Source organism: Thamnophis sirtalis, unplaced genomic scaffold, assembly GCF_051295495.1.
Source record: "Thamnophis sirtalis isolate CommonGarterSnake01/CBP01778 unplaced genomic scaffold, rThaSir2_p1.2 scaffold_4, whole genome shotgun sequence".
Taxonomy (NCBI): Eukaryota; Metazoa; Chordata; class Lepidosauria; order Squamata; family Natricidae; genus Thamnophis; species Thamnophis sirtalis.
This window is the reverse complement of record NW_028261384.1, coordinates 93238546-93262367: the sequence shown is the minus strand read 5'-3', so window position 1 is coordinate 93262367 and position 23822 is coordinate 93238546. Positions and strand designations below refer to the sequence as shown.

Genomic DNA, 23822 nt, shown 5'->3' with positions numbered 1-23822 from the left:
GCACGCTCTTTAGGTACATATGTAGTCCTCTTTGGAAAACTAATGTCTTTTTTTTTAATTATATTTTTTTAAAAACTGCACTAGATCCATCTTTAAAGAAAAATTATCAATCTGCCAATCTAATGTTGCAAACAGATGTGGGTTCCCCCAGTTTGGTCCAGATCAGGCGAACCAGTAGTGGTGGCAGCGGGAGGCTCCGCCCACCCGCCCAGATACTTCTGCACATGCACGCGCGCACACACAAGTGAACCGGTAGTAAAAAGAATGGAAACCCACCACTGGTTGCAAAGGTTGATTTAAGCAAGGGATATGAGTTGGATCTACTAATGTGTGTTGTTGCTTCTTTCCCCAACTAGTTCATTAACAGAGTTGCTACTTTGCCAACAAGAGCTTTTGCATGACTGCATCTCCTACTAGTTCCGTTACTCACAGGTTATAACATTTTACATACACATGCTAATTTCAGATGCTGCCAGCTTCATCCAAATTATTCCCTTGCCTAATTTACTAATTTGAAATATGAGTTAGTGTGAAATCATCTTTCTTTTCCTTCCTTCCTTCCTTCCTTCCTTCCTTCCTTCCTTTTTGGAACGAGAGGTCACAAGGGCAACTTAGAGGCATGAGGTGACATGGGAGGGAGCACTCAAATGCTCTTTGCAACTTCTTGCAAATGTGTCACTCAGGCCATTTCTGACATGGGAATAGCATGCTTCTGGAAGAATGGTAAACTCTGGTTAAGAAATAGCCCAGCTGACAAGTTGTGAGATAGAGGAGGAGCTTGGGATGATGCATAAGACAGTTTTCTCAATCTGCTGGACAGGTCCCTTCCAATTAACCCTGCACTGTTCCATCTCTGCACCCAGTTAGCTCAACAATTTTGGGGTATTGCCAAAAGCCTACTTGACATATATTCAGAAATAGCCCATGTAACAGGACACTGGCATGGAGCAGCACCATATTAGTGACCTGTCACTTGGGCAACTTGAAAAATAATTAAATAGCTTATGCCCCAAATACCCATCAATTCATCCACTGCATCTCATCACTTGTTAAAGAGATTAGTTATATTTCTTATATTATAATAAATTATAATATTATATATAAAATTATTATTATAATATATAACATAAATGGTTTAAACTTCTATCCTCAAAACAACGCTATAGGACACCGCACATCATAACAACTAAACACAAGGACAATTTTTTCCTGAATGCCATCGCTCTGCTTAACAACTAATTCCTACAACACTGTCAATAATTTATTAAGTGTATTACTATTCTCTTCCTTTCTAGTATCTATCTCTCCACACTTATGACTATAACCATGTTGCTTGTATCTTTAAATTTATATTATTTTTATTGTTTCCTAGTACAATTTGATAGTGTATTAGTAACCTTGACTATCGCTAAGTGTTGTATCTTTTTATTCTTGATGAATGTATTTTATTCTGTTATGTACACTGAGAGCATATGAATCAAAGACAAATTTCCTTGTGCGTCCAAACACACTTGGCCAATAAAGAATTCTATTCTATTCTATCATTTTTCATACTGATTTGTGAATTCTGAAGAAGAGGCAATACAATTGGAGGAATCAATCCTAATTTGTCCTGTAATCTAGTTAAGAAACACATTACTACATGTAAAACCTATTGGCAATTTTATTCAGAGCACAGCTATCCGGCAGCACAAATTATGCCAGTATTCCTTTCTGATAGCTCAAGGAATTGAAGAATACATATTAATACAGCCTTGAGGAAGAGCCTTAAGTGAAAGTGAAGAATGTAATAAATCTGAATGGTCTGATCCTGTCAAATTGATGCATATAGGTAAGAAAGTGGTTTTGATTATGTGTCATCCAATCAGTGTTATTAAGAGTAAACACTGATTTGATGACACATAATCAAAATCACTTTCTTACCTATATGCATCAATTTGATAGGATCAGACTATTCAGATTTTATTGTTATTATTACATAGACATTATTACAAAGACCTTCTCTGGAGCATTTCTCCTCAATTTGGCTCTTCAGGTCTTGCAACAGTGAATCCATCATTGCAATAATTCACCTTGTTGCTGGTTGTTCTCTTCTTCTCTTTCCTTCCAACTTTCCCAGTGTTATGGACTTCTTGTGGGAACTGGATATTGTGTCCATTATCTGTGCATAATGTGTCCAAAATATGATAATCTGAGCCTAGTCCTATGTGCCTCAATGGGAACTCTGACCTGTTCAATGATACCATAGCATGTTTTCTTGGCTTAATGGGGCAGATAATTCTCATTTAACAACTATAATTGGGACCTGAACTTCACTAAGCAATGTGGTCGTAAAGCATGACATCACATGGCTATGTTGCTTAGCAACAGTTGTGGTAGATCCTGGTTATCTTTGTTAAGCAGAGCATGAGCATTATTTCCAATATCCTGCCAGCATCTCTATTGACTTTACTTGTGGGAAGCTATCACATGATTGTGATTGCAGAAAGTTATAATGGTTAGGATCTAGGCAAGTTGTTAAGGTCCCAAATCATGATTATGTGACTGCAGGGACATTGCAAATGGCCTGAATTTTGAGGACCAGTCATAAGTACCACTTACTCTGCCCTGTCATGTTTCGATGATTATTAAATGAGTGATTGCTAACCTGTACTCTTAGGGATCTTCTCCAACACCAAAGCTCGAAATTCTCAATGTAGTATAAAAGCTCACAACAAATGGACAGGCTCAGCAATAGTTTCAACTGGGAAATTATTAACATCTTAGACCACACCAAATCCAAAAACTTCCTAAGAAATTCTTGAAAGCCTGACATTCAGACTTACAACCACAATTGAGCTCAAAATGTATGTTGTTAAGTGAAACATTTTAAAGTGGGGTTTTGCCCCATTTTATGACTTTTCTTGCCACAGTTCTTAAGTGAATCACTGCAGTTGATAAGTTAGCAACCTGGTTGTTAAATGAAGCTGGCTTCCCCATTGACTTTGTGAAATGGTTGCAAAAGGTGATCACATTTGGAGCAAATGCTCATAAATATTAACCTGTTGCCAAGCATCTGAATTTTGATCACACGATCATGGGGATGCTATAACAGTCAGAACTGTGAAAAATGCTCATGACACATTTTTCAATGCCATTGTAACTTTGAACAGTCCATAAATGAACTGTTGTTGAGGAGTACCTGTATATCCCTTCCAGCAGCCAATATACTCAGATAAGCAAGGATCAACATTAGACAAACAGCCAGACAGAAAACAATACTCAAGGAACAACCAAGGAGGAAACTACACCTCCACCAAACTGACAGGGCCAGCTACTAAGAGGCAGCACACCCCACACTCATTTGCATTGATGATGTTACCTAGTTGGTAATGAAATGTCTGCAAGCAAACAACTTCAGCAAACAAGAATTGCACACCTCAATGTTCTTTTTACCCTTCAGCAAAGCAAAACATTGTCTGCACAGTTCTGATTGTTGTAGATACAGGCATATCTCAGTATATTTTCCAAAAGCCATATGAGTACCCTATCAAGCTATTCTATGACATGTCTCTTGATTGCTAGTTCCTTTCCTGTGAGTAATCATTTCCAAAAGACCACTTTAGTAAATTCTCTGTTAATTCTAAGATTGGGTTCTATTTAATCTTAGTCCCAATTTTTCGCCATCCTTCATGATTTCAATACTAGTTCCTACATTATTTGTATTTTCAACTAATAGAGTAATATCAGAATAGTAGTCTTTCTCAAATTTTAAAAGTACACCCATTTTGTTCCAATTCAGGTTTCCTTAATATTTTCAGCATGCAGATGAATAAATAAGGAAAGCAAATACACAACTTTATTACCCTCCTTATTGCATAGAATCAGTCTATTGTGTTCTGTCTGGACTGTGGCTTCCCAACCACTGTAAAAGATTTCTTATGAAAATGAGAAATTCTGGAATTCCAGTTAATTGAGGAATATTTATTTATTTATTTATTTTGTCAAACATGTACAAGATAACAAGTATAAACATGGACATGAACACAGGAAATGGGTGTGAATAAATGGGGAGAGTAGGACAGGGACAGTAGGCCCACTGTTGCACATATGCACGCCCTCTCATAGTCCTTGTGGGAATGGGGTGAGATCCACGGTAGAAAGTTAAAGTTATGTGGGTTTGAGGATGTAACACCAGAGTCAGGTAGTGTATTCCAGGCATTGACCACTCTATTGCTGAAGTCATATTTTCTGAAATCGAGTTTGAAGCGGTTTACCTTGAGTTGGTATCTATTGTTTGCCCGTTTATTATTTCAGTTGAAGCTGAAATAATCATTGATAGGTAGGATGTTGTAGCAGACAATTTTGTGTACTATGCTTAGGTAAGACTGTAGGCGGCATAGTTCTAGGTTGTCCAAGGCCAAAATTTCAAGCCTGGTGGCATCAGGTATTCTATTGTGAGCAAAGGAGTGGAGTACTCTTCTTGTGAAATACTTCTGGACTACATTAATTGTATTAATGTCCGATATACAGTGTGCATTCCAGGTAGATGAGCTGTATTCGAGAATTGGTCTGGCAAAGGTTTTGTATGCCCTAGTTTGCAGTACAATGTTACTGGAGAAGAAATTTCGTAAAATTAGGTTAACAACTCTTAATGCCTTTTTGGCAATGCTGTTACAGTGAGCTCTGTGACTTAGATCATTTGAGATGAGTATTCCAAGGTCCTTGATAGAGTGAGGGTCATCTATGAGGTTGAATCCGCCCATCTTGTATTTGGTGTTCTGATTTTTGTTGCCAATGTGTAAGACAAAACATTCGTTGGTTGAGATTTGGAGTTGCCAATTGTTCGAGCATTCTGACACATAGTCAAGGTCGCTTTGTAGGGCAGCAATATTGTCGGTGGTATTAAATAGTTTTACATCATCAGCGAAGAGGACATAGCTGCTTATAATATGATTGCAAAGGTCATTTATGTAAAGCAGAAAGAGTGTGGGTCCTAAAATGCTGCCTTGGGGGACTTCGCTGTTAACTGGCGCAGGGTTTGATAGGGCACTCCCTGTTTTGACTACTTGTTGCCTGTTTGACAAGAATGCAGCTATCCACTTGTGCAGGGATCTAGAAATGCTGTAAGAGCTTGGTTTTAACCGTAGTTTGTCTTGATATACCACAGCTTCATATTTAATGAAACACATATTGATTGTGTGGTTCTTGGTTTTGTTCTTTGATTTTGTTTTTCAGCTTTCTGTTATCCAATATGCCTCAGCAATAATGAATATTGTCCTTCAGCTATTCCTAAAGTTATCTTAAACATCTGGCATCTCTCTTTCCAGGAAGGACCGTAATCTGACTTGAATGATCTGAAGCATCATTTTGCTAGCAAATAAAATTAAGAATATTGTATGATGAATTGCACTCAATTAAGCCTCCTTTCTTTGGTACAAAACACAAACGGATCTCTTTCAATGGCCATTGCCACTATGTCATTCTCTAGATTTGGCTATTTCATGAATTCCATGATTTTTGTAGCCTTCCAACTTGGTAATGACTGGAGTATTTATCTAACTTCATCTTCTATCATTAGAAGTAAATAAGAAAATCCTTTTTTTAATGTTCCTCCTGCCCAGAATTTAATTATACTTCTTCCATCTCTGATTTTTTGTGAATCAATTACAATTTTGTCTTAAGTTCAGAAATCACATGGAAAATTCCTCATTTTTTCATGTCTGCTTCCATCTTCAATATCTTTATAGATGATGTCATATCATGCCTCTTCCAAAAGCTTTCTGAATATTTTTATTAAGCTCCTTCTTAAGATACTGATATTATTTGATTTCAGCCTCTCTTTTCTTCTTGAAAATTTTCACTTCTGTTCCCATATTCTGTTTCCTTTCTTCTGGTTCTTTGTTCCTTAAGATTCATCCTTTTTAACCACTTCATTTTTTAAAATTCCCTATCAGTGAGGCTCAGGACTTCTAAGCAACTCCTAGTAGTCTCCTTGAAAATAGTAGGTATATGCTGAAGTTTATATTGTGGAAACTGGTTAGTTTTGTTATTTTGTGTTAGCTTTACTTGTAACTTCTGTATCATCAGTTTGTGATTTCTTTCACAGTTTGCTCCTGACCCCCTCCAAATAAGGCCCAAGTAGCCATTTTCTCTCCATGGTGTCATGTGACTCGTTAGTGTTACAAGGTCTCAGGTGTGAAGGGGGAGCAGGTGTGCTAAATTTGGTGTTAACTCTCTCACTCTCTCATACTGGTCACTGGAAGTTCAACATGGCACCTCATGGCTATGAACATTCTGAGGATCTGAAAAAAATGAATTGTTGCTCTACATAAAGATGGCCTAGGGCTAGCCTAAAAGAAGATTGCCAAGACCCTGAAACTGAGCTGCAGCACTGTGGCCAAGACCATACAGTAGTTTAACAGGACAGGCTCCACTCAGAACAGGCCTCGTCATGGTCGACCAAAGAAGTTGAGTACCTGTGCTCAGAATCATATTCAGAGGTTGGTTTTAGGAACAGATGGTGTCAAGCGTGTGTGGGGACAACCAGGTGAGAAGTACAAAGACAATTGTGTTTTGCCTACAATCAAGCATGGTGGTGGGACTGTCATGGTCTGGGGCTGCATGACTGCTGCAGTATGTCACATGTACTGTGACATACTGAAGCAGAGCATGATCCCCTCCCTTCGGAGACTGGGCCGCAGGGCAGTATTCCAACATGATAACAACCCCAAACATCACCACCCCCACAACAATGACTGCCTTGCTACAGAAAATGACGGTAAAGGTGATGAACTGCCCAAGCATGTCTCCAGACCTAAACCCTATTGAGCATCTTTGGGTCATCCAGAAACAGAAGGTGGAGGTGTGCAAGGTCTCTAACATCCACCAGCTCCGTGACATCATCATGGAGGGGTGGAAGAGAACTCCCGTGGCAACCTGTGAAGGTCTGGTGAACTCTATGTTCAAGAGGGTTAAGATAGAGCTGGAAAATAATGGTGGCCACACAAAATATTGACACTTTGGGCCACATTTGGACATTATCACTTAGGGGTGTACTCACTTTTGTTTCCAACAGTTTAGATATTAATGTCTGTGCGTTGCGTTATTTTGAGGGGACAGTACATTTACACTGTTATACAAGCTGTATACTATTTTACATTGTAGCCAAGTGTCATTTCTTCAGTGTTGTCACATGAAAAGATATACTTAAATATTTACTAAATGTGGGGAGGTGTACTCACTTCTGTGATATACTGTATAACTAAGGTCTTCTCACTTCTTATGCAATAATACAGTAAAGTGGGTTTTCGGGGTGGGTGGGCTGCTCCATTTTGTGATATTTATGTATATATGCACTGTCTGATTGAAGACTATATTCTCAATGAAGAAATTTCTGTTGCTAAGAGAGAAAGTTCTCCAGTGAATTTTGCCCTTTTCTTGCCACAGTTGTTAAGTAAATAATGACAGTTCTTAAATTCGTAACATGGTTGTTAAGTGAATCTGGCTTCCCCATAGATTTTGCTTGTCAGAAGGTCACAAAAGGAGACCACATGACCCCCGAGACACTGCAACTGTCATAAGTATGAGTCAGTTGCCAAACATTTTAATTTTGATCATGTGACCATGGGGATGCTGCAATGGTTATAAGGATGAAAAACTGCCATAAATCATTTTTTTTCAGTCCTTGTAATTGAACAATCATTAAATGAACTGTTATAAGTCCAGGACTATCTGAGAAGCAGCTGAATGCAATGGGAATAAGGAGTTTAATAAAATAAGAAGAGGTAGGTAAAGAATGAATTGGTGCTATATGACCATAGACTGAATATAAAAAATGAGTGATTGCTATAAAATAAAACATGATGAGGCAGTATGATGATACAGGTAGTGAAGACTGAATCATAAACAATAAGAAGAGGTACTGAATGGCAAGAAAACAGCAACCTGCGAAAGTCATGTCTGCATGGAGTTAATATCCTCAAAAAGAGCAATGAGAATCTTAGAGAACACAGAGCAATATATGAAGTGATGCAAGGGAATGACGGGTATAAGGATGCTTTGCATTAAAATATATATATAATATTTGGTGTTGGTAAAAACTCAAATTAGCTGTATTTTTTTTCCTTTTTGTTGTCTCATCTGTTTCACATCTTTTCTGCATAATGCTGTTTTTTCCAAAAAAGGAGTATTTTAACGGATACCTGTGTAAATACATAAGGACAACAAATGGAACCTGCGAACAATCAGCACTATCCTGTTTATAGGGTTGGCTACCTCCAGATCACTGATTAATAACTGAGTGTGTTATGTGAATGTACTGACAGCTTCACCACTTAAATATTAATCAATAGTAGAGTCTGTAACATTGAATCAATCTATAAATATAAAAAAAATAGTTTCCCAATCTCCAGCCAAAAGTTTGCCTCTCTCAGCTAACAATCCCCAAAAATATTTTCAGTAGGGTATCTTTTGCATTTTCCAATACACACTTTGCACTTTTTTTTTTTACTCTCATCCATATTGGCTCTGGATCAACTCAGCTACCTGACATAGTGTTTTTTAATCATTTAATTGTTAAATTGTTTTTATTGTCCTGCATCAGTTGACTGTAGAACAAGGGTGTCAAACTCACAGTCCGTGGGCTGGATGTGTAATGTGCTGGCCACGTCCACACCTGATTTAGCGAAGGGGGAAAAGTCACAATATTGTCCCATGACGCTGCCATGAGGACATGAGTTTGACACCCCTACTGTAGAAGAAACCTTAAGCTTTATTGTTATTGTTTTGTTACACCAAGATTTTGAGTTAACCTGGTTTTCAGTTAAACAGCTTTACTCTCCTTTTATCATAATTCCACCTTCTGGTCACAAGGAATTATTTATTATTATCTGCTTTACTTAACTATGCCAAGGAAAGAATACATGCAACCTTAGTATTAATTTTTCTTGCCAAAAAAGGTGGGGAGGGGTGACTTTCTTTCACTATATAAGTGTTAGGTCAGCAGTTTTTACCTGCTTATATAAGCAATATACATTGTATTTTTGCCCTACTGTCTCTGAGTTCAGGTAAACTGATGTTATTATGGTATTACCGCCATTACTTTGTAAACATAACGCTGCAATGCAATTTACATCCAGAGTGAAAGCTAACTTCCCCAAACCCCACCATTCTATCCTTCCAGCATCACTGCTAACTAATATTCTTTATAAAAACAGAGAAAATGGTACTTTCCTAGCACAATGATTATCAAACTAGTGGCCAATAAAACAATGCATATGTGTGCACACTCAAAAGGTAAGAGACGTTGCACAGGTCTTCTGAAAATATGGAGAAAACAATAGGTGCTAGATTTTCTCTCTCTTTTGTATGGAGTGGTAATAAGTAGCTGTTAGAGCTCAGGCAGAAGGGGACACCTTATTTTTTAAAAATATCCTAACTGATCAGATGGCAATATCACATATTAAACTATTCATTCAAAACAGTTCTTTTGATCATACATAATTCTAGAGAATTTGAAAGTGTACAGTCATTTTGTCGCAGAGTTTTTCAAGCAAGTGTAGTTTGAAATGTAGGGACAATGTGCTGAATAAGAAAGCAGGAACTAAGTACCACCTTGACCTAAATCTTCCATTCATCAGCTCTACTGCATTGTAATCCACAAGTCAAATCTATTAATCTCTTGGTGTTTTGTTTTTAAGAGGAAGAAAATAAATCAGAGCTGGTAATGAATGCCCACAGATAAGGAAAAAGAGCAGTCAGCAAAGAAGTACAATGAGGCAAAGTATAAAAATGATGTATGAAGCTCAATTACAAAATTCAGAAGTTAATTAAGAAGAAGAGAAGCAATATTTGAAGACACATAACCCATTTTAAATCATTTGTCAAAACTATTAGTCTCTAAGGCAGTTAATAGCCAACAGTGACACCTACTGACAGGGTTGAATAAGGCACAGTTACGTCCAATTAAACAGCTCTTCCTTCCAGCCTAGGTCTCCATCCCAGATGTTTTTAGCTTTATGGTTCCCAGCAATTTTAACCACTTGTCATACTGCGATAGATCACTGAATATTTGTTTGTTTGTTTACTTATTTTATTTGCTTTATTTGCTGCCCACTTCACTTGAGGTGACCCTTGCAGTCCAAGACCTGAGATCACATTTTGAAAATCTCAGAACAGCTCAAGTCAGGCAGTGCAGAACTGCATTCATTAAGCAATAGCTGGTAAGTAGGATTCCAGAGTAGACAAAAACTGTCAAACTGAAATGTTCTTGCTCATCACCGGAGAGAATAATCAATTGGTTAGATCAATTCTTCTCAAACCTGGGCAAATTACCCAAAATTGTGTAAAAGTGTTTTTTCTATGGGTAAAGGCACTCAAAGCCATTACCCAATCACAACAGGAACATTTAAGTAGGGACTTTCTGATAAGCAGTTTTGGATAAGGAAGAGAAAAAATGGGAAGCACAACCTTAGATGATCAATGGGAACTATTAACATTTTTAACTGAGTAACTGAAGTTCGAAATTGGTCTCTGACTTGACAAAACTTATTTATTTTTTATTTCATCATGCATGTATTAGATAACAAATACGTATAAACATGATTTTGAATACATGAAATGTATACAAATAAAAGGGAACATTAGGACAGGACGGTAGACACATTGGTGCGCTTATGCATACCCCTAATAATACTATTGTATTAATACCCATTCATTATAGCCCTTTCAGTGTCCTGCATTCATTTGCTATAGTGTAAAGGGAGTGGGGTATTTTTCCCTGTTGAAACTAACAGAAAGAAATTAACCTCCCATTAGATTATCAAAAGCAACAATAGTCCCTTGCAGGGATTTCTCTTCCATTGCATTTAAGTTAAACTCTGGGCAAAGACAAAAAGTAGGACAATCAGTTTTAAAATTGAGAATGAAATATTGAAGTGTTAAATTGCTTCTGCCTTTTAGGACCAACCATCAGCAATAAAGGAACAAGCTCCACCAAGTGGCAACTAGCACTTGGTGGAGCAACTTGAAGTCTTTGGAAAAGATCTTCAAATACCATCATGTGTCTAAATGAACAAAGATCAGACTTGTGCAACCATACTTTATGGAAGCACAAATTATAGCTTTGAAGAAGTAAGATAGGAAGAATATTGATGATTTTGAATTTAGCATTGGAGGAGTGCTTAAGAATGCCACCGATAGTGAAATCAATGAATGATCAAACCGGCCAACCCAGAATTTTCATTCAAGGCACAAATGACTAAGTTCATACTTTGGGCACATTTTACAAAGACTTCATTCTCTGGAAAGGCTGTAATGCTGGGAAAGGTAGAAAGAAAGAGAAGAAGAGCAGCATCCGAAGCAAAGTAGATGCAGTGAGTGTTGGATTAGGTAATGGACAGGCACACACAGGCTAAGCTCTTTATTGTAATAGAACAAGTATGAACAATCCAGTGAAGGTTGAGTCTGACGCGGCCCTTTTATAGGGAGCTGTCAGACCCTTCGACCAATGAGATTAAACCTCTGTTCCTGCCGGAACAGAGGACCTTGGTGGAAAGCATTATAACTGAAGCTAGTATCTAACACCACTCCCCTCTTAGATGGAATAATCCTACTGGTCACGTAGTCACACAGGTAGGCAAGCTTTTTGGTAGCTCTGCCTGACCTGCACAGTTCAGTTGGAGGGTGTTCTTCGGACAGGTCGGACGGACCTGTTTGCTCCACAGCTCTGCTTGGTGGAAGCTTCTGGAACCTTTCACAGGCCACGGCTGGAGCTTCTAGAGCCCGTTTGCTTGGAGCTCGCTGTGGGCCTGCAACACCAAAAGCTAAGTATCCCAGTGACTTCGGGTTTGAGTTGGCTGTGGAAGGAGTGACTTCATGATCCTTTTGGGTAGGGCTTTGGCTAACTTGTGCAGGAGTTACCTCTGGCTGCCTAAGAGTGGAGTTGAAGAGGCGGCCACGGAGTTGGTCAATGTGCCTTCTCCAATTCTGACTGTCCTCGAGCTCTATGAGATAAGAGCGAGGCCCGGTAATGCCTATCACTGTGGCAGGAATCCACAGAGTTCCCCCGGCATAGTTGTGGGCATAAACTGAATCCCCTACACTAAAGTTCCGAATTTTGCTTGTGGAGTCAGGGGGTGATACGACAGAATAGTTCGGTGTAGCTGGTCTAAATGGGACCTTAGTCGGCAACCCATGAGAAGCTCAGAGGGGCTTCTCCCTGTAGTGGCACTTGGCATGATGTGTTGAATTAGAAGATAATGGTCAACCCGTGTTTGCCAATCTCCCGGGCCCATCTTAGATAGGGCCTCTTTTGCAGATCTCACCATTCTCTCCGCCTGACCATTGGAGGCCGGATGGAATGGCACAACCAAGGCATGCCTGATTCCCTTTGCTGCTAAGAAGGTCTCAAATTGCATGGCCATGAATTGGGGCCCGTTGTCAGAGACCAGGATGTCGGGTAGGCCATGCATGGAGAAAAGTCTCTGCAGTACCTTGATGACCACTTCTGCCGTAGTGGAGGTCATCAGGACTACCTCTAGCCATTTCGAGTAGGCGTCCACAACTACAAGGAATGTCTAGCCATGAACAGGGCCAGCAAAAACAATGTGCAACCTAGACAATGGTGCTTGAGGTCACTCCCACTCTTTAGCGGGCACCTCTGGGGAAGCTGGTCTGGACTCCTGGCATGGTGTGCAGATAGCCACCTTCGATCTCCCTTCCATGTTAGACCACCACACGTAACTCTGGCCAAAGACTTCATCCTGACAATTCCAGGATGCCCTACATGTAAAGCCTCTAATGCTGCAATGTGCAGTTTGGGTGGAACAATGACCCTGGTCCCCCCACAGCAAACAGCCATTAATAACAGACAATTCATCTCTTTTACAATAGTACATTTTGAAATCAGACCCAACAGGCCCATTGGGCCACCCCTCCACACCCAGTTCAAAATTTGTTTGATGGTGGAGTCTTTCACAGAGTGGCGGGCAACATCACTAGATGAGACAGGACCAGTCTCTAAACAGTCAATAAGCAGGACTGGCATCTCAGGGGTAGGGTCTGCAGCGGCCAGCGACTCAAAATGTTGGCATGCCCCAAAGTGGAGCCAGGTCAGTGGATGAGACAGTAGGAGTAGGCAGCTAGGAAAATGGTCTATCTGGTCATCCACGGTGATAATGACACAGAAGTAGGTCGGTCCCCAGCCAGCAAGCCCAAAAGCGGTTTGTGGTCCGTAATTAGTTCGAAATCATGGCCGTAGAGGTAGTCATGGAACCTTTTTACATCGGCCACTGCAGCCAAAGCCTCATGGTCCAGCTGGCTGTAGTTCCGCTCATCAGCGGACAAGGTCCTTGAGTAATAGGCTATGGGAGCCTTGGTTTCATTGGGCATGCGATGGCTGAGGACAGCTCTGATGCCAAATGGGAAAGCGTCACAAGTCAACACCAGTGGCAGGGTTTGGCTGTACTGCATCAGGAACGTGTCTGCTGACAGACGTCTTTTTAATGCGTCAGCCTTGGCTCTGCCCCAGGACCACTTTGTGTTCTTGGCCAGGAGATGATGTAAGGGCTCAGCAATGGTGGCTTTCTGTTTAAGAAAGATGCTGTAGAAATTAAGGAGCCCGAGGAACGCCTGCAGCTCGGTTTGATTGCAAGGTGTAGGGGTGTCCTGGATTGCTTGAATATTTTTAGTGGTCGGGTGAATCCCAGAGCCGTCGATTAGGTACCCTAAGAATTCAACCCTTGGCACGTTAATTTGGAATTTTCCTTTTTTGAGACGGAGGCCTTTGTCTCGAATTCTGGTCAAAACAGTTTGCAAACATTTCAAAAGTTGCGCCTCATTTGCAGCCGATACCAAGATGTCGCCAAAATAGGGGTTGACTCCTGGAATCCCCTGCAAAAGCCGTTCCATGACGCTTTGGAACAGTCCAGGGAAAAACTAACTCCAAATTGCAGGCGGTGACATTAGAATACACCACTGTGCATCACAATGGTTTGGGCCTCCGCCATAGCGCAATCTACAGGCAATTGTTGGTATGCCTGCACCATGTCCAATTTAGCTAATACTTTGACGGGGCCTAAGGAATGTAATAAATGCTATACAATGGGTACAGGATAAGCGCTTTGTTTAAAGCTTTATTGATTGTGCATTTGTAGTCCGCACAGATGCAGACAGACCTGTCAGATTTGACATGTGTCACTATAGGGGTCTCCCAGCATGCCTGATCAACTGGCTCTAGGATTCCCTGGCCTACAAGCTTGTCAATTTCCAGATCAATATTTGGGTGGAGAGCGAAAGGTACTCTCCTGGGTTTTAGCCTTATGGGGGCTATGTTGGGGTCCAAATTAAAAGAGATTGAAGTTCCCACATACTTACCCAGACCAGTGCCGAAGACGTCCTTGAACTCCTAAAAAATTGCTTCAGCACTCTCATCCTTCAAGATATTGATATTGGTCACTTCTAGTCCCAGGGCTTCGACCCAGTCAAACCCCTGGAGGCTCTGCAGGTCACCGCTGACCAACGTCACTGGGAGCTGGCCGCTGTATTTCTTGAATTGCACCCGGAAGGTGCCTTGGCCCATGATGGGGACTCGGTTCCCCTGGTAATTGCGAAGGTGGATGTCAGGGGCATGTAGATACTGCTTCTTTAGGCTAGGGATAGCCTGCTTGAGTGTGGACCGCGGCATGATGGTCAGTGATGATCCCGTGTTGATCTCCATCTCGCATGGAGAGTCCTCAATGAGGACTGTGACCTTCAGCTTTTTTGACCGCCTAGTGTGGACTTGGCCGATTGAGGTGTGATAGGTAAATCTGGTGTCGCCCTCTGAGCGCCATGGTGGCTTCTGCCATGCCCCTTGTTTGGGCCTTTGCTGGTGATTGTGTTGATTTCTTGGCTGCCAGGTCATTGTGGGGTACTCGCTTCTGCAAACCTTAGCGATGTGCCCCTTTCGCTCCCAGCGCTGGCAGATAATGTTGCAGAAATGGCAAGCCGATTGGGCATGGTCTCCTCCACAGCTTGCGCAAGGTGGGAAATGCTGTTTGAATTTGTGCGCCAGCTTGGTGCGGCTACTGCACATGCATCAGCTGTCATCTTCTTCACCTGAGCTCCCAGCCTCTGCAGCCTCACGATGTATGTGTGTGTTCTTTCGCGCGTCTTGTGGGGTGCTTTGGCGCTGCAGGGTTTCTGTTGACTTGATGGCCGATTCTGATGCCCTGGCTTCGTCCAAGGCAATTTGTAGAGTGAGGTTAGATTTGGCAAGTAACCTCCTCTGTAAATTAATGTCCTGCACACCACATATGATACGGTCAAGAATAAGTTCATCTAGGTCTCAGAACTCGCAATATGCTGCGGCCTTTCATAGAGCCGCAACGTACTCGTTGATTGTCTTCCTTCTGGTTGCAAATATTAAATTCATGCTAGTGGACGAGCTTAGATGGCTTGGGAGCATAGTGAGTCCTCAGCATCTGCTGGACACGGACCAAGTGACCAATTGTAGCAGTGTTGGCTTTGATAGGTCTTTGGCAGTTTCGAACACTTCCCGTCCACAGTAACCGAGGAACATGTTCTTTTTGTGGCCTTCAGAAAGGCCCATGAGGTCGTTGGCTTCTAAGAAGCAGTTGAACCTCAGCATATATGAGTCCCAGTGCTCAGTGACTGGGTCATACGGAGTCGGTAGAGCATGCATGGCTATTTTGTGTTCTGAGGGCATTTTGAGTTTGCCGCTCAAAAATGGCTGCTCGAAGTTGTGCTGAGCTCCGGGCTGGATATACTTGCCAGATTGCTACGCTCTTTTTGGTTCGCCTAGTTGCCTTTCAATCTCACCTTCGTCGCCAGTATTGGATCGGGTAATGGACAGGCACATACAGGCTAACGGTAACAACAGCTCTTTATTGTAACAGAACATTATGAACAATCCAGCGAAGGTTGAGTCTGACAGCAGCCCTTTTATAGGGAGCTGTCAGACCCTTAGGGCAATGAGATTAAACCTCTGTTCCCGCTGGAACAGAGGACCTTGGTGGAAACCATTATAACTGAAGCTAGTATCTAACAGTGTATTATTGGGAAAACTAAAGAACAGGTTAGGGATAAATCATAATGGAGAAAATCTAGTTATGTGGTTAGCAGTTAAAAACAACCTGATGGCACAAATAGTAATTAGTCTATCAATCTTCCCAAAGAAAGGTGTTGGTACTTCAAAGTAGACCAAGTTAAAAAAAAACATTATTACAAGCAATACTAAAACTCTATGGTTAAAGTAATAGAATTTTGAATGATAAATTTTTTGTTTCTCACCTCTTACACAGTGGTGGATTTCCAATTTTTTTACTACTGGTTTGGGCATGTGCCTATGCACATTCACACGCTCGTGTGACACTTCTGTGCGTGCATAGAAACTTCCAGGGGGGCAGAACAGGGGAAGAGCCTCCCTCTGCCGCTACTACTGGTTCATCTGATCTGGGCCGAACCGGGAGCAACCCACCTCTGCTCTTACACTTAAGAGAGTCAAGGTGGGCCAGTCTGGAACTGTTTTTCTTCATCCCTTGCTATTTTTCTAGGCTTAGTGAATATTTTTGTAATAGTTGTAACGTATCTTCTTCAAAGCTATTTCTGTACTCCTTTACAAGAGGTGTTAATTATATCAGAAATGATTGGCAGGCTGAATCATTGCAGATCCTTCTAAATCTAAACTAAGCTGGAAAGGAATTCATTAAGTCTCCACTTTGTCCTTTTGGATTCCACCTTGGCTCTTCCCTCCAGCTGTCTGTTCTCAGGTTTAATTCAATGCAACAATTCTATGACGCATCATAGATTCTGCCACAGAGTAGAAAGCATGTAGATCTCACAATATCAAACAGGTTCTAGCTCTAGCCCATTTTAGAGTGACTGAGAAACCAACAAGATATAAATTCAGTCCTCATCTCTACAGAAGGGATCATGCCACAACAATCCTGTCCTCACCAAGTAATAATCATTCCATTTGTGGCAAAAGTATGTGGACAAAGACACAGCATAAAGTACAGGGCCAGATACTGAAGCTATTTCCAGGGACTGAAGTATGGCAATGGCATCTTCATGCAGATGGCACTCATGATGAGGCAGCCAGCTTGCCTAGTCTGGGAGACGCTTGCCACTCACCAGTGCAGCAATATCATGCTATGGCCAGGATGGCCTATCCCACCATCTGATGCATGCATTAATTGAGTAGGCTGTATGCAGAAAGAGGAAGGGCGTGGCAGTGCCCAGTTGGAGAAGCGAGGGCCCCTTGGTGCTTAAAATGACCTGATCCACCCGTGTCTTCAAAACTATTCTTTATGTCATGACACAAAGCCTCGATTAAGATCAAGTTGCATCATTTAAAATTCATTTCAACTGTGCAGAGCTTTTGAGATTATGTGAAATAACAACATAAATCTAAAATAAAAAACCCTAAAAAGGGAAGAAAGTTTAAATATAGCAGAGAAAAGTACTCAGATGAAGAAATGTACTCAGATGCCTCTTTCTTTGAGGCATTAATCGTTTTATAATTTAAAATAATAGAGGTAAACATTATTTTTTCATATACATTCATAATTGGAATCCTATCTGAAAAAGCTTCAGAATGCTCCAGTTTGTCTCAATAAAGCATTTCACATTGCCTCAGTCTCCTTCCAGACTTGCAAGTAATGAGAAGAAGAACAGCGATTTCATTTTGCTACAGAAACTTTGAATGTCTGCCACATTCAGGCCTTTGCCACAGTGAATCATGCCCTCAAAGACCTGTTCAGTCTTGTGCCTGATACTCTGAGAAATAGAAAAAGAATATTGCAATTTCTTTAGCCCTTTGATAGGATTAACATGTGTAGGAATTCTTCAAATGTTAATAATATCATGTCATGCATTTAATATAAAAACCAATTTATGTAGTGGAGAAAGGGCTGGCCTAGAATCCAGGACAAGGTGAATTCTAGGCATCCCTTTGGCAAGAAAGCTGTCTGGGAGACTTTGGGTTAGTTCTCTTTTAGCCAACCTGCTCACATGATTTCTGTTGTGGGGAAAATAGAATTAGTATGTTCAATACCTTGAGTTGAACAAAATATATAAAAAGGTGGAATAAAATATTATAATACAAACACTTGCCACATAACACTCCAAACTTAACAATTGCCAAGAAGAAATACAAAAAAAATCTGGTTATCCAACTAGGTTAAACATTTTTCTTTATCTTACCATTCTAGAATTGTAAGCCCATAATATTTTATAAGGTAATTCTAATTCCTTGCATGAAATGGCTATATTGGTACAGTTAGATCTATCCCCTATACCTTCTATAATGTCTTTGAAGATATCGTTGTATTTTTCTTTTGCATTTCATGGGGTTTATTTTGTTTATCATCCACCAGAGAATATATTTCAGCAGCTGTAAATAAAAAAAGGTCAATTTCTCCTCCCTTTCAATAGATATTTCTTCTGATTTAGTTAGAACTAACATCCCTATATTTGTTGAGAACCCAAAAGTAACAATTTCAGCTAAATTAAAGTTTTAAGCATAGACCTTAAAATTACGTTTCTTAAATGATAAGTAGAATATTATTTTCATTAGTTGCAAGAAAAGGCTGACTAAAATATTGACCATGCTTTTTTTTTCACTGTCAATTTGTGTGTTTTCAGCAGCAAATATTTATCAGGTACAGTAGAGCCGTTGCGATATTATGGACAATATGCAAGTACTTCTTCACAAGGCAATCTTAGCATGTGAAACAAATATGGTTGATCACTGCTAAACTAATAATTCCAAAATATATATTAGCAAATTCTATTTTTTTTCCTTATCTGCTCCTTTAAAAGTATACTTTTCTGTGAATACTAGTTTTCTTAGCATCTTGATTCACTATACATGGCAAATATGTCATATTCACACATACATGTCAATAAAATCCATAATGCAGGTAGTTCCTGACTTACAATAGCTTGCTTAGTGACTATTCAAAGTTACAACGGCACTGAAAAAGTGACTTACGACCATTTCCCACACTTATGACTATTGCAGCATCCCCATCGTCACCGTGACCCGTCAAAAGCGCGGACGGCAAAAGCGCGATCGACAAAATCGCGCCTTTGACGTCATCACAGCGCGACGAAAAAGATCGAAAAATTCAAATAAAAATTAATAAAAATTAAATTAAAGCAAGCCGATTCACATAAAGGTAAGGGTTAGGGTTAGGGTTAGGGTTAGGGTTAGGTTAAGGGTTAGGGTTAGCTTTAGAGCGTTAGCGTTAGCGTTAGGGTTAGGATAAGGGTTAGCGTTACGTTTTTCGTTACTTTAACGGTTAGGTTTAGGGTTAGGTTTAGGGTTAGGTTAAGAGTTAGGTTTAGGGTTAGGTTTAGGGTTAGGTTTGGGGGGGTTAGGGGAAGGTTTTAGCTTTATTTTTACATTTTTTCGATCTTTTTCGTCGCGCTGTGATGACGTCACAGCGCCCTTTTGTCGAGCGCGATTTTGTCCTACGCGTTTTTGTGGTGGAACCCATCGTCACATGATTTACATCCAGATGCTTGACAACTGATTCACATTTATGACAGTTGCAGTGTCCTGGGGTCATGTGATCACTTTCTTCAACTTTCTGACAAGCAAAATCAATGGATTCACTTAACAACCTTGTTACTAATTTAACAATTTCAGTAATTCATTAACAAATATGGCAAGAAAAGTTGTAAAATAGGGCAAGACTCACTTAACAAATTTCTCATTTAACATAAATTTTGGGCTCAATTGTGGTCATAAGTTGAGCACTACCTGTACTCAGCTTGCACCTAGCTAACAAGCTGACTTTAATTCCAAATCAGCCACATAATTGAAGTCCACCCATTTTAAAGCTACCAAGGCTGAGAAATGCTGGACTTTCTTGTACCTTCCTAGAGTCAATAACCCCTTTAATGCTTCTCTGAGGCCAAAAAAAGGTGCTATGAATTAATTAGCATGTTAACCAGTGGTGGGTTTCAAAATTTTTTGGAACCTCTTCTGTAGGTGTGGCCTGCTTTCTGGATCCACTGGTGGAACCTCTTCTAACCGGTTCTACCGAATAGGTGCGAACTGGTAGGAACCCACCTCTGATGTTAACTACTTTTGTTATAGTGTCGCTATTTGTAGCTATTTAAGGGATGTGGTGGCTCAGTGGCTAAGACGCTGAGCTTATTGATCAGAATGTTGGTAGTTCAGCAGTTCGAATCCCTAGTACTGTGTAACAGAGTGAGCTCCAGTTACTTGTCCCAGCTTCTGCCAACTTAGCAGTTTGAAAAGCATGTAAAAATGCAAGTAGAAAAATAGGAACCATCTTTGGTGGGAAGGTAACAATGTTCCATGCACTTTTGCCAGTCACATAACCACGGAGTCATGCTGGCCACATGACCACGGAGACATCTTCGGACAGCACTGGCTCCTTGGCTTAGAAACAGGGTTGAGCACATGCCCCTAGGGCAGTGTTTTTCAACCACTGTGCCATGGCACACTAGTGTGCCGTGACATAGTGTAAGGTGTGCCATGGGAGAATTACTTTATATATAGTCAATATAGGCACAGAGTTAAAAAATTTTAACATTTTCTAATGGTGGTGTGCCTCGTGATTTTTTTCATGAAAAAAGTGTGTCTTTGCACAAAAAAGGTTGAAAAACACTGCCCTAGGGGCAGAAATGACTAGCACACATGTACGGGGAACCTTTACCTTTAAGCTATTTGCATGCCTGAACAATTATAATTGGTACCTTCCCATAAAGTTCTTCTACCACCTCTTCACATAAAATTGGGATAGATGAAGCAATTCATAAAATTACTTCCAAGAGAAGGAGAATGCTTCAAATACTTGGTCACCAAGTTTCCATGCCTGTTGGAAGCAAAATTGAAGGAAGGTGTGTTCGTTGGACCAGACATTAGAAGGCTTATAGTTGATAAAGAGTTTGTCAATACCATGACGGATCCTCAAAATGAAGGGTGGATTGCATTTAAAGAAGTCGTACATAAATTTTTAGGCAATAACAAAGATCCTCACTACAAAAAGATTGTTGGAAGAATGCTGAAAGCATTTAGGTTGCCTGATGAGTTTGAAAGTGCATTTCTTCCAGTCCCACCTTGACTACTTTCCTGAAAATTTAGGAACTGTGAGTGAGGAACAAGGTGAACGATTCCACCAAGACATTAAAGAGATGGAAAGGAGATACCAAAGAAAAGGGAGCATTACAATGATGCAGACTACTGTTGGATGCTTCAGAGAGATATTCCAGATGCTACTCACAAGCGTAAATGCACCAAGAGGAGCCTCACAAGAAAGAAGAATTGAGTTTAGTGTGTATAGGTGAGCTCCTCAGTTCAAAAAAGGATTTTCATCAAAATATTGTAATAAAACTTTAATTTTATAAGTCTATTTCCATTTATTTTGAGGTATTGCCTTATTTAACATAGTTACCTAAATTGTCAAGAAACGTGATGTCCTATGACAAAATGGAGGTCATTTTCGGATTCAGCGCACCAAAAAACATAAAGATTATGTGGAATAACCAAAACAGCTCTCAAAAATTTTTTTTTTGCAGACCTGTGTTATGGACGTATACTAATATTATTCCAACTTATCTTGTTTAAACGGCAAAGCTAAACAGAATTAAGTCTGTTTAGGATGATGGAAGATTGCCATTCATTACCAAAGCCATAGACTACATTGAAAAACATTATTTGAAAACGAACAAATACTAACATTGAAAAAGAAATCATGAAAACACTATAGGCATCTGCATAAAGTCAACAGAGGTGAGTTCAGTTTGAAGGAACTTGGCTTACCTTACAAAAGGTTATTCTGATAAATTTTCCGGGGAGATATCATTTAAACTCTCTTGAAGTACAATTTTCTTCCAAGACAGAATACGGGCCTATAAATCACTTTCCCCTTGTTAGTTTGCAGGAAACTCTCAAAAAGCACTTTGAATCTGCAGGCAAGTTTGGATTCCACTCTGTAGATATGTAACAGTTGGTTGTTTTTATCTGTAGGAAAAATCATTCATCCCTATGGCTCTCAGTTTAGCAGGAGGACTTGTTCATTATAAAACACAACCCTAACTTGATGTCCAGAAAAAAAACACTTCCCCCATTGTACAGATGGACAAACAATGGGTTAAGTGACTCCCTTAAGGTTCCACAGTGAGTCTGACAGATTGTCTGTCTAAGGTATTAGTATGCCCCCTGTCACCATAGCAGCCAGCAAGACAACTAACCTCACAATTGATGTGTTTATAATCCTCCTGTGTTGGAGGAGCTCTAGGGTAACATTAAGGAAAAACAAAAATTAAGAATCTCAAAATAATACTTGTCCAAGTTCTTGCCTCAACATTTCATGTGCATAATAAGATTTTCTCAGCAATTCTTTTCTATTAGTGCTCAACAATAGGGGCACTGGATGAGTGAAGAGACTGAAAGCAGGCAACAGAGAAACTTATTACAATAACTTCAACATTTGTTTCTACTCTTGACTGGGTGGAAACATGCTGGTAAGCCTTGATTTGTTTAATAAGCTACAACCCGTGACTTTACACATCAAGTTAAGCCATAAGCCAATATTTGTGAACCATTGTAGTTGGGCTTATTTGTATTCACATGTTAAGCCAAATTAAACATCCCATCTATTGTAATAATTATTCTCCCCCAAAGCCTGGATAAATCATCCAATGCATAGTAGGGATAGTACTCAAATTACAACCATAATGGGCCAACCCATTATAATTATGTTGTAATGGTTGTAAAGTGGGTTGGTCACATGACTGGTCTGATGTTTACAATGTTTGTTAAGCAAAACCGTTATTCATTGTGGCATCATTTTGATGAAAACTGGAAGTAAGTGTTAGTTTTCAGCAAAACTATCCATAAACATGGTCATGAAACCACAGGATCCTGCAAATGGTTATAAAATGTAGCCCTGTGGCTGAGCGCTCAAACTGCAGCCACTTGACCGTGAAGGGCAAAATTGTCAGAATTTCAGATCCGGATTATAAATCCACTTTTTCAGATAGGTCATAACTTTGAAAGGTCACTAAGCAATATGTCATAAGTTGAGGACTATCTGTACAATGTATACAGCAAAGAGGCATGAGAGGCATGAGCAATTAATGGAAGAAGGGACTTTTGAGCAAAGAATTTGCTATTTCATATGGAAGACGAGAGCTCCAGTTTAGGAATCTGAGAGTAGTAAAAAGTTACACTTGCTTAAGAAAAAGCTCATTCAAAAGAATGGGATGACTGGGGTGCATTGTTTCTTTGCCTTTCTTTCACATTTGTTTTCCTTTACCCTTTATTGGAATATTAGAATCTGTGAATTAAGCCAATGTTTCTTAAGGTTGGCAGCCTTAGGATGTGTGGATTTCAGCTTCCACAATCCCCAGCTTTGTGGGAGATGTGACGTCCACACATCTTAAAAGTTTCCAAGGTTGAAAGACATAGGATTGGATTAAAGGAAGAACTGACGAAGAAAAAGGAATGTGTGTGTATGTCATTACAGGAATGCGGTGGCTCAGTAGCTGAGACACTGAGCTTGTCAATCAGAAAGGTCGGCAGTTTGGTGGTTTGAATCCCTAACGCCATGTAATGGAGTGAGTTCCCATTACTTGTCCCACCTTCTGTCTACCTAGCAGTTCAAAAGCAAGTAAAAATGCAGGTAGAAAAATAGAGACCACTTTGGTGGGAGGGTAACCGCTTTCCATGTGCCTTCAGTGTTTAGTGATGTTGGCCACATGACCACAGAGACGTCTTTGGACAAAGATGGTTCTTTGGCTTTGAAACAGAGATGAGCACTGCCTCCTAGAGTTGGGAACAACTAACACATATGTGCGAG

General features: G+C 40.2%; 1 protein-coding gene across 4 annotated transcripts in view; it reads right to left on the bottom strand.

The window, feature by feature from the left end:
• The window catches only part of MAPT (microtubule associated protein tau), a 116933-nt gene extending 94792 nt beyond the window's left edge, over positions 1-22141 (bottom strand). For 2 of the 4 annotated variants that reach the window (XM_087713430.1, XM_087713438.1), the window contains exons 1-2: positions 21782-22141; positions 18282-18376 (exon numbers count right to left, since the gene is read on the bottom strand). The gene's annotated coding sequence lies outside the window, so the exon portion shown is untranslated. The remainder of the gene's footprint in view (positions 1-18281; positions 18377-21781) is intronic. The other 2 variants (XM_087713429.1, XM_087713437.1) reach the window with 1 other exon arrangement.
• Positions 22142-23822: the final 1681 nt, after the last annotated feature.